Here is a 9,756-nt window from a genome sequence, read left to right on the forward strand (position 1 = left end):
TTGAAACATTCTCTGCTGTAGATGTAGCAGAGCTCAGCATGCAGAGCTCTGTATAACCCCTCCCACACTCCTAATTGGCAGCTTCCTCTGTACACTGTCAGCAAGCTGCCAATCAGTGGAGGGGGGTGGGGTTACATAGATTAGTTGGACTACCTGGCACAGTACACGTAGTCCTGCAGTGATAATCTCCTGCTCATAAAACACTGATTGTATTGATCCTACAGCAAGCAGCTGCGCAAGTGACAACTTTGAGTTGCGCAAAAATATTGCGTCTTTTGGAGTTTTCATGCTAGCTTCTTTCAGCTCATGGCGTTGAGAGGCCATGATGCTCCAGCTCGTCTAAATCATGACGAGCTGTGGCGTTCCTTACTCCAGTCAGGGACTAGAGTAAGATTTGTTGCGAGGTTCATGCAACTCATCAGACGCTCCTGATGCACCTCTTAATGACTCAAGAACATCAGACTCCTACACGCTCCATCAAGACAGGCAAGAAAATCATCAGTCTTGATAAATCGAGGCCAATAGCTTCAGAAATAAATGGCAAAATACCTGGAGGTTAGCATTTAATTAAAGAAGAAATATAGTATATGACGTGGGCAGAATTAAAGGCACCATTCTCTAATTCTTGGTTTCACAACCTTTGGTAACAATGACAGCCGCCAAACGTTTTACTGTAGCATTCAGTGAGCTTCCTGCACGTGTCTACTGGCAGTGTCTTAAACTGCAATTCCCTCAATATCCTAAAGGGGTTGTTCGGGCTTATCGCAAAAGTCTGTGAGGACACGCATTTCTAGTTGTAATGTGGCCTGGAGAATGCATATCCCAAACTTGTGGTCACATGACGGAACGGTCTCACTGCCGCTACCAGAGAAAAATAACAGCGCGCGCTGCACGCAATGTGAGGTTTCACAAGTCTGCAGTCACACAGAGTGACTGCAGACTTTTGTGATGAACCCGGATAACCCCTTTAAATGTTTGCAAGGCTACTTTTCCCAAGAGCAGACTTTTACTCTCTCCAAATATATTTAATTGGATTGAGATCAGGACTCATCGCTGGACAATTTATCATTTCAAGCCAATTTTCATACATTTTTTCATCAATTTACCTCTATTCACCACCTCAGAAGTTTGAGTTCCATTAGTAGAAAACTTCTTGCTAACAATTGGAACTGTTGAATCCTGGATGCCAGGTAAGGATTCCAGATCACAAACTACAACTATCGGTGAGATGAAACAAATGTTCCTGGGCTGCTTCACTTACTTTGCAGAAAAATGAGATATAAAGTTTCCTTGCAACTAAAAGCAGGTGATTGGGGGGTTGAACGTTCATGCATTTGCTTCCAATCATTGCCCTATGTAGATATGTCCAGCAATCAGATGACAAACCAGCTTATTTGTTGACTGATTGTATCTTTTACGCACTTTAAAACGTAATCATTCTTTGGTCATCTCCTTTAGGGCTCTCATATGAATTAGACTAGTGTTGGCCAATACCGACATGTTCAGCTGACAGTCTAATGTGTATGGGGGCCTCCTGACTGTCCTCTGAGAGATGATGCTGGGTGGCAGAGGGATCAAGCATGTACGATTTCGGACAGCTGATCCTTTTGTTTTCTAAGAGATAATCAGCCGTAGAAGAGTCTGAGAGCAGCTATCTCATAGAGAACACAGGAGCCCTTGGCAGAGCAACTTCTTATGCATGGGATAGCCAGGGGACATAACTATCGGCTGAACCAACATTCATTCGACATCTAAAGTGTATGGGGGGATTTAGCCAATGCCTTGCATTACAGAAAAGAAAGACAAGACAGTCTTGGGCTCTGCCACTTGTGATGTCAATGTTGTGCAATTTTGTTCGGGTAAATCAGCATTCAGTCCCATCAGCAGGCTGTGTTTAGGATGGAGCAAAAACTCCAACCCAGCAGGTTCACTGCAGAACACGGATTGCTTCAAGACTAGCACTGGAATTGTACCAAGTCTACTTTAACACCATCCAGATGTGCCACCTTCACACTGACAAAGCTGCATGAGTATATAAGATAGCAATTCGTATTTAGTAAAGCAAAATTACAGTTTTTAAATAGAGTCTGTCACCAGGTTTTTGCTCCCTAATCTGACATGTAGGAGCAGAGACCCTGATTCCAGCAATGTGTAATTTATTGGGCTGCTTGCTTTAGTTTTGATAAAATCATTGCTTTAATCAGCCAAATATCACTAGCGGACTAGTAAACCTGCTGCCCTGTAGTCCTCCATATTCATTCAATTAATGGACATCGGGAGCATCGCCAGAGACTGAGCGCTGGACCCAGATATGGTGAGTAAACATAGGCGGATTATGAGGGCAATCTGAGCTACCGCCCGGGGCCCAGGGCCTCCAGGGGGTGTCTATGGCCAGATTGTCCTCATTATATGTGCGGCGCCGCGGCACATACCGGCAGACAGTGGCGGGGGGGCCCTTGGACCGCTCCCCCAGCAGCGGTGCATGGCCGCTACTTCTTCGGATGGGCCAGCACTGCAGCTGTTAACTTCCCTGTGCTGGCCCGGACGCGTCACAGCTAGGAGACACGGCCCTGTGCGCGACCGTGTCTCCTAGCTGTGACGTCACGCAGTGCGCGCCCGGCCTGCTCTGCTGCACTGGAGAGGAGCAGGAGGACTGGAGCCGAGCCGGGGGATGGAGTGAGTGTGTGTGTGAGAGTGTGTGTGTGTTATTGAGTGAGTGAGTGTGTGTGTGTGCAGGCGGATATCATTGTGTGATGTCTGTTTATATGTATTTTTGTGTTTCAAATGTGTTTATGCGTGTATGTATATGTCTGCATATGTTTGTGTGTGCATGACTGCGTGCGGCCTCCCGCTGTGTATAGATGGCACCGTACGGCCTACTGCTGTGTATAGATGGTGCCGTGCGGCCTCCTGCTGTGTATAGATGGCGCTGTGCGGCCTCCTGCTGTCTATAGATGGTGCCGTGCGGTCTCCTGCTATGTATAGATGGCTACGTGCGGCCTCCTGCTGTGTATAGATAGCTACGTGCGGCCTCCTGCTGTGTATAGATGGCTACGTGCGGCCTCCTGCTGTGTATGGATGGCTATGTGCGGCCTCCTGCTGTGTATGGATGGCTACGTGCGGCCTCCTGCTGTGTATAGATGGCTACGTGCGGCCTCCCGCTGTGTATAGATGTCTACGTGCGGCCTCCCGCTGTGTATAGATGGCGCCGTGCGGCCTCCCGCTGTGTATAGATGGCACCGTGCGGCCTCCCGCTGTGTATAGATGGCGCCGTGCGGCCTCCCGCTGTATATAGATGGCGCCGTACGGCCTCCCGCTGTGTATAGATGGCGCCGTACGGCCTCCCGCTGTGTATAGATGGCGCCGTGCGGCCTCCCGCTGTGTATAGATGGCGCCGTACGGCCTCCCGCTGTGTATAGATGGCGCCGTGCGGCCTCCCGCTGTGTATAGATGGCGCTGTGCGGCCTCCCGCTGTGTATAGATGGCTACGTGTGGCCTCCTGCTGTGTATAGATGGCTACGTGCGGCCTCCTGCTGTGTAGATGGCGCCATGCGGCCTCCTGCAGTGTATAGATGGCGCTGTGCGGCCTCCCGCTGTGTATAGATGGCGCCGTGCGGCCTCCCGCCGTGTATAGATGGGTACGTGTGCTCAATATTGAGTCATACAATTAATGTATGTGCTAACGATGCAGAAATGCTCCGGATTTTTTTTTGAGCGTTTCTGCATTTCCCTGGCAGAAAAAACGCATGCAGATTTTACATGCGTTTTTCCTGCCAGGGACAAGCGGAAGTGAAGCGTTCTTCACATGCATTTCTGCATGCGGGTTGTCAAGCGCTTTCCAAACGATTTTAGCATCACTTGGAAAGTGCTTGACAACTTGGTCACACTATATAAATCCATGCAACCAGCATGGATTTATATAGTGTGACCGTAAAAGAATGGTACAAAATAAAAAATAAATATATAATTACCTTCTGATGGCCTGCCGACGTCAGCGGTCGCGTGACCCGTCACATGACTAAATGACGCCACGGCAGGTCCTTCTCAGACCATCGCGAGCTGCCGGCAAGCCAGGACGCATCGGATAAAGACACCGGGGGCCATCAGAAGGTAAGTATAATATTTATTTTATTCTTTTTTTACAGGTTCTATGGTACCGGGTCCGGAGGAGAGTCTCCTGTCCTCCACACCCGGGTACCATCCGCACATTGAAACGCATGGAATCCGCATGTACAGTTGCAGTGATGCGCATATTATGCGTTCCAATGCAAGTCAATGGCTGCGAAAACGCCTCGCTTCCGCAAAATAATTGGTAATGCTGCGGATTTTTCCGCAATGATAATCCGCAGCGGAAATTTCCGCAGCATGTGCACAGCACATGCGGATTGTCATTGGGGAACATGGCAGACCTTCTACCAAGCGTTTTTTAAGCGTTTCTGCAGCGGAATTGCAGCTGCGGAAACGCTTAAAAAACGCATAGTGGGCACACAGCCTAAAAAAAATTATTATAATTAATATTGTGCCAAATTAATTTCATGTGAACTATCACATGATCTATCACAGGGGATCATGTGACATGTGATACATCAGGTGTGTGTGTGGGGGGGCCCGCGCCTTCTAAACTGCCTGGGGCCCTTGCTACTCTTAATCCACCCCTGTGAGTAAAGCATGGTTGTTGTTTTTTCAGAACAAACTGCTCCAGGGGAGCAAAATTTTGTAAAAGGGGGAAACCTTGTGTTATAGATTTTGTTCAGCACAGCAAAATGGATAAGGTCTCTAAGTGGATCTGCAGTGCACCAAAATGCAGATTTGAAACCAATTACTTTTTTTCTAGCATCGGCAGTAACATCTGCTTTGGCAAATTTGCATTATTTGGTGCAGATATGAGCAGAAATAATCAGAAATTGAATCTTGGGTCCAAATCAAGGAGAACAGATGCAGGACATTGTTATATTCTCCGGTGTAGGTTAATTGGCTTCATATATAGCTTGTTCTGATGTGTTTGAGGTGGTTAATTCACACTGCGATCAAGGAGTTATTGAACTGATCACAATCTCTGTACAAAGCTTTTTGATCCCGGAAATAAATAGTAGGTTAAATTTTCAATGTTTCAGTTTGTTGCAAAAAAAAAAAGTAATTTGCAACAACAACAAAAAAAAATCAGCAATGCCATACTTTGTGTCAGAAGCGTTACTGATGGTGGGAGGTCATCCCCAGAGCCACGTTATTGTAGACAGATTAATAATGAGATGTCTAGGAAGAACTGTCTTCTCATGGATAACTTCCATGTAGCCATCTTTGCAGGCAAAAATCAAGCTGTTGGGTCTCATAGCAAGTAGAAATTTGCCAGCACTGTCTTCAGGCAAAGGGAGGACAGACTGGATAAAACAGCAGCAGTCATATCTGACACATACAAAGTTTTGTTTGTTTATAAACAAGTGATACATTGTAATGACATTTTATCTGTTGAAATTGTTCTGTGACTGACAATATGAATAGTAATTGCTATAAGGAAATTAATCCTTGCAATTATTCCTTTCTGAATCAGTATATCACTGGCTAGAAAAGTATGAAGAACAGCACTTAATTATAGATATGGGATGGGCCTTGATGTAAGAATTTGTTAACGTTGTGGGTTGGTATGAATCTTATTCCATGACCGCTGGACAAGAGTCCTGAGAACCACCTCTTAGCCCTTGCATTCTTTTGATTAGCCGGCCTGGTGTGACCTCACATGGGCATCACGACGCAATGATGACCTTGTACCAGGCCGACTAATCAAAGGAGAGCCGAGGATATCGTCAATTAACAAGCGTTTCTCTTCCGTCCAGTGGCCACGGATTACTGACCACGTCTTGGGAATTGAGTCGTTCCAACTCTAGATAAACGGGTTGTCCACTACTCAGATATTAAAGACCTATCATTAAGATAAGTCATTAATATTGACGTAGTGGACAATCCCTTTAATAAACTACAGGAAATTTTTGTTTATACTCCATACACATCTTGTTGTGGGCGATGTCCTTGCTCCGCCATCATCTCCATGCCATAAATCGTCTCTCCGCACATCACGATGAAATCTCCTCCAGTGTTGGTTTCTCACTTGCCATAGTAAACCCAGAACCCTATTAACCCCTGATCCAGCAGTGCTCTCATCCCAACACTCATAAACCCCACTGCCACCAGAATCCTTTATACAGAACATGAAATCTGTGGCAATTACACATAAAATCACGGTGGTTCAGTGGTTAACACAATGGCTTAGTGATTAGCACTGTTACTTTGCAGTTCTGGGGTCCTGGGTTCAAATCCCACTAAACAAAACATCTGCAAGGAGTTTGTATGTTCTCCCCGTGTTTGCGTGGGTTTCCTCCAGGTTCTCCGGTTTCCTTCCACACTGCAAAGACATAATGATAGGGAATCTATATTGTGAGCCCCAATGGGGATAATAAATAATAATCTTTCTATTTGTATAGCACCAACATATACAGCAGCGCTTTACAATTCAGACAATTTATAGACACTATCGATACTGTCCCCATTGGGGCTCAGAATCTACATTCCCTATCAGTATTTCTTTGGAACGTGGGAGGAAACCAGAGAACGCGGAGGAAACCCACGCAAACACGGGGAGAACATACAAACTCCTTGCAGATTTGTCCTTGGTGGGATTTGAACCCAGAACCCCAGCGCTGCAAGGCTGCAGTGCTAACCACTGAGCCACCATGCTGCCCTATACATGATGTCTGTAAAACACTGTGGAATTAATAGCGCTATATAAGAAAAGCATAATAATAAAATATCATCAGACCACCTTCATAGCTGCACAGTGGATAAAATCTCCCCCTAAACCAAGTCTCCCAGTGTTCATGAAACCAAACAATCACCATGAAGAAGAATCCCAAAGTAACATTTCATCTTAAAAAGTATACTCATATCACAAAAAGCCTCCTATATATCAGTCCATATAGTATTCTACTTTAATATCCCTCCAGATACCTGAACTGAAATACAGTGGGTACGGAAAGTATTCAAACCCCTTTACATTTTTCACTCTTTGTTTCATTGCAGTCATTTGGTAAATTCTAAAAAGTTCATTGTTTTCTCATTAAAGTACACTCTGCACCCCATCTTGACTGAAAAAAAACAGAAATGTGGAAATTTTTGCAAATTTATTAAAAAAGAAAAACTGAAATATCACATGGTCATAAGTATTCAGACCCTTTGCTCAGTATTGAGTAGAAGCCCCCTTTTGAGCTAGTACAGCCATGAGTCTTCTTGGAAATGATGCAACAAGTTTTTCACACCTGGATTTGGGTATCCTCTGCCATTCTTCCTTGCAGATCCTCTCCAGTTCCATCAGGTTGGATGGTGAACGTTGGTGGACAGCCATTTTCAGGTCTCTCCAGAGATGCTCAATTGGGTTTAGGTCAGGGCTCTGGCAGGGCCAGTCAAGAATGGTCACTGATTTGTTCTGAAGCCACTCGTTTGTTATTTTAGCTGTGTGTTTAGGGTCATTGTCTTCTTGGAAGCTGAACCTTCGGCCAAGTCTGAGGTCCAGAGTACTCTGGAAGAGGTTTTCATCCAGGATATCTCTGTACATGGCCGCATTCATGTTTCCTTCAATTGCAACCAGTCTTCCTGTCCCTGTGTAACATACCTGGCGGCGTCCTTGCATGGTGGTCCATCTCCCACTGTGCAAGAGGGCGCACTTGATCTCCTGTCCAGAATGTCTCTCTGGCTTCCCTCCATGCTGTCTGTTTGTGTCTGTTTCTGCTGCTTAAGGGCGGTGCCCGATCACTTCCTGCCTTTTGTACCTGCTGTGGGTCACACCCCTTGTGCGTCCTCAGCCTATTGCTGTCTGTCACTTGGTATATAGCTCAGCAGCTCCCTTCTATCGCTGCCTGAGCATAGTGTTTCCTTCAGTGTGTGCTTGCACTCTGAAGGTGCCAGGTCCCGTCTCTTGTCTCCTGCTTTTTGTATCAGTTCCCGTGTCTGAACTGAGTCCTGTATGTCTCCTGCTTTGCGGTATCAGCTCCCGTGTCTGAACTGTGTCCTGTATGTCTTCTGCTTTGCGGTATCAGCTCCCGTGTCTGAACTGAGTCCTGTATTTCTCCTGCTTTGCGGTTTCAGCTCCCGTGTCTGAACTGAGTCCTGTATGTCTCCTGCTTTGCGGTATCAGCTCCCGTGTCTGAACTGTGTCCTGTATGTCTTCTGCTTTGCGGTATCAGCTCCCGTGTCTGAACTGAGTCCTGTATTTCTCCTGCTTTGCGGTTTCAGCTCCCGTGTCTGAACTGAGTCCTGTATGTCTCCTGCTTTGCGGTATCAGCTCCCGTGTCTGAACTGTGTCCTGTATGTCTTCTGCTTTGCGGTATCAGCTCCCGTGTCTGAACTGAGTCCTGTATTTCTCCTGCTTTGCGGTTTCAGCTCCCGTGTCTGAACTGAGTCCTGTATGTCTCCTGCTTTTCGGTATTAGTTCCCGTGTCTGAACTGAGTCCTTTCTGTGTTCTCTTGTCTGTCCTGTCTGAACACGCTCCTAGCCTGTTCCTCCTGCCTTCTAGGGGCCGATTTCCTAGACCCGCTCCTGTATCTTGTCTGTCCTGTCTGAACACGCTCCTTGCCTGTTCGTCCCGCCTCTCTGGGGGCAGTATTCCCAGACCCGCTCCTGTATCCCGCTGCAGTGTCGGTCTCCTCCGTACACTCAGTTCCAGTCTGAACTCTCTCCTATCCTTTACCTGTTTTTGCCTCTATGTCCGTTCCCTTCCTTTTTCTGCAGAGTCTGAACTCGTACCTAACTCCTGCCAGTTGTCTCTGTACTCCCGTTTGTGAGTTTGTGGTCCACTCGCTACTTCACTGCAAGTACCCTGTGGGTGTCTGGCTCTGCCTTTCCCTTCCTGTCTGTTCCGTGTGAACAGAGCCCTGTCCTCCCTGCTCAGCCTTGTCTGCACTCTAGCCGTGCTTGCCTGTACCCCTTTGCCTGTATTGTTCCTGTGTCCCGGTGTGTACTGGGTCCTATCCCGCCTGTGTTCCTACCTGCTAGTGCCTCCCTGTCTGCACTCTAGCTGTGCTTGCCTTTACCCCCCTGCCTGCATACCCGCCTGCCTGCATACCAGTCGTGCCTGCCTATACCCACCAGTCTGTGTGCCAGCCTACCAGCCTGTTCCTGTATTCCCCTGTGTGGGTCAACAGCCGTGTCCGGGGTCTGTCCTGGAGTAGCACCTGGTCCCTCTGCTCGGTTCCTCCTTGGTGCACTGGCGTCGTATGCCGTCGTGCGACCCTGGTCGGATCGGGTGAATACTTAGTCACGCCCCTCCAGGCATTCACTCTCCGGCACGGTCCAGTGGAATCACTACCAATCACACGCACACGCCGCTTAGCCCGGGCGTGTGCATAACAGCATGCTCAGGCCATGGTTCCCGTTGAGCCCCACGGCCTTCGCTCTTTGAGAAGTTTTTCCAGCGAATACATGCATTAAAATAAATAAATAAATTTTTTTTCCCCCTTTAGCTGAGTTCCAGGCGAATTACGCACCCGTCCAGATGGATCTATCAGCCCTCGTTCCTGCGGATCCGCCACGTTACTATGGGGATCCAAGACAGTGTCGTGCATTTGTGGAGCAATGCATGCTACACTTTAAGGCCTACCCTCTCTATTTTCCTTCCGATTGGGCTAAAGTGGCCTTTATGATTGACTACCTAGCGGGTGATGCCTTGAAATGGGTCACCCCCCTATGGGAAGCATGGGATCCTGTCATCC

This window comes from Phyllobates terribilis, unplaced genomic scaffold (genome assembly GCF_046119375.1).
Source record: "Phyllobates terribilis strain yellow unplaced genomic scaffold, ASM4611937v1 Scaffold_7__3_contigs__length_470593459, whole genome shotgun sequence".
NCBI lineage: Eukaryota > Metazoa > Chordata > Amphibia > Anura > Dendrobatidae > Phyllobates > Phyllobates terribilis.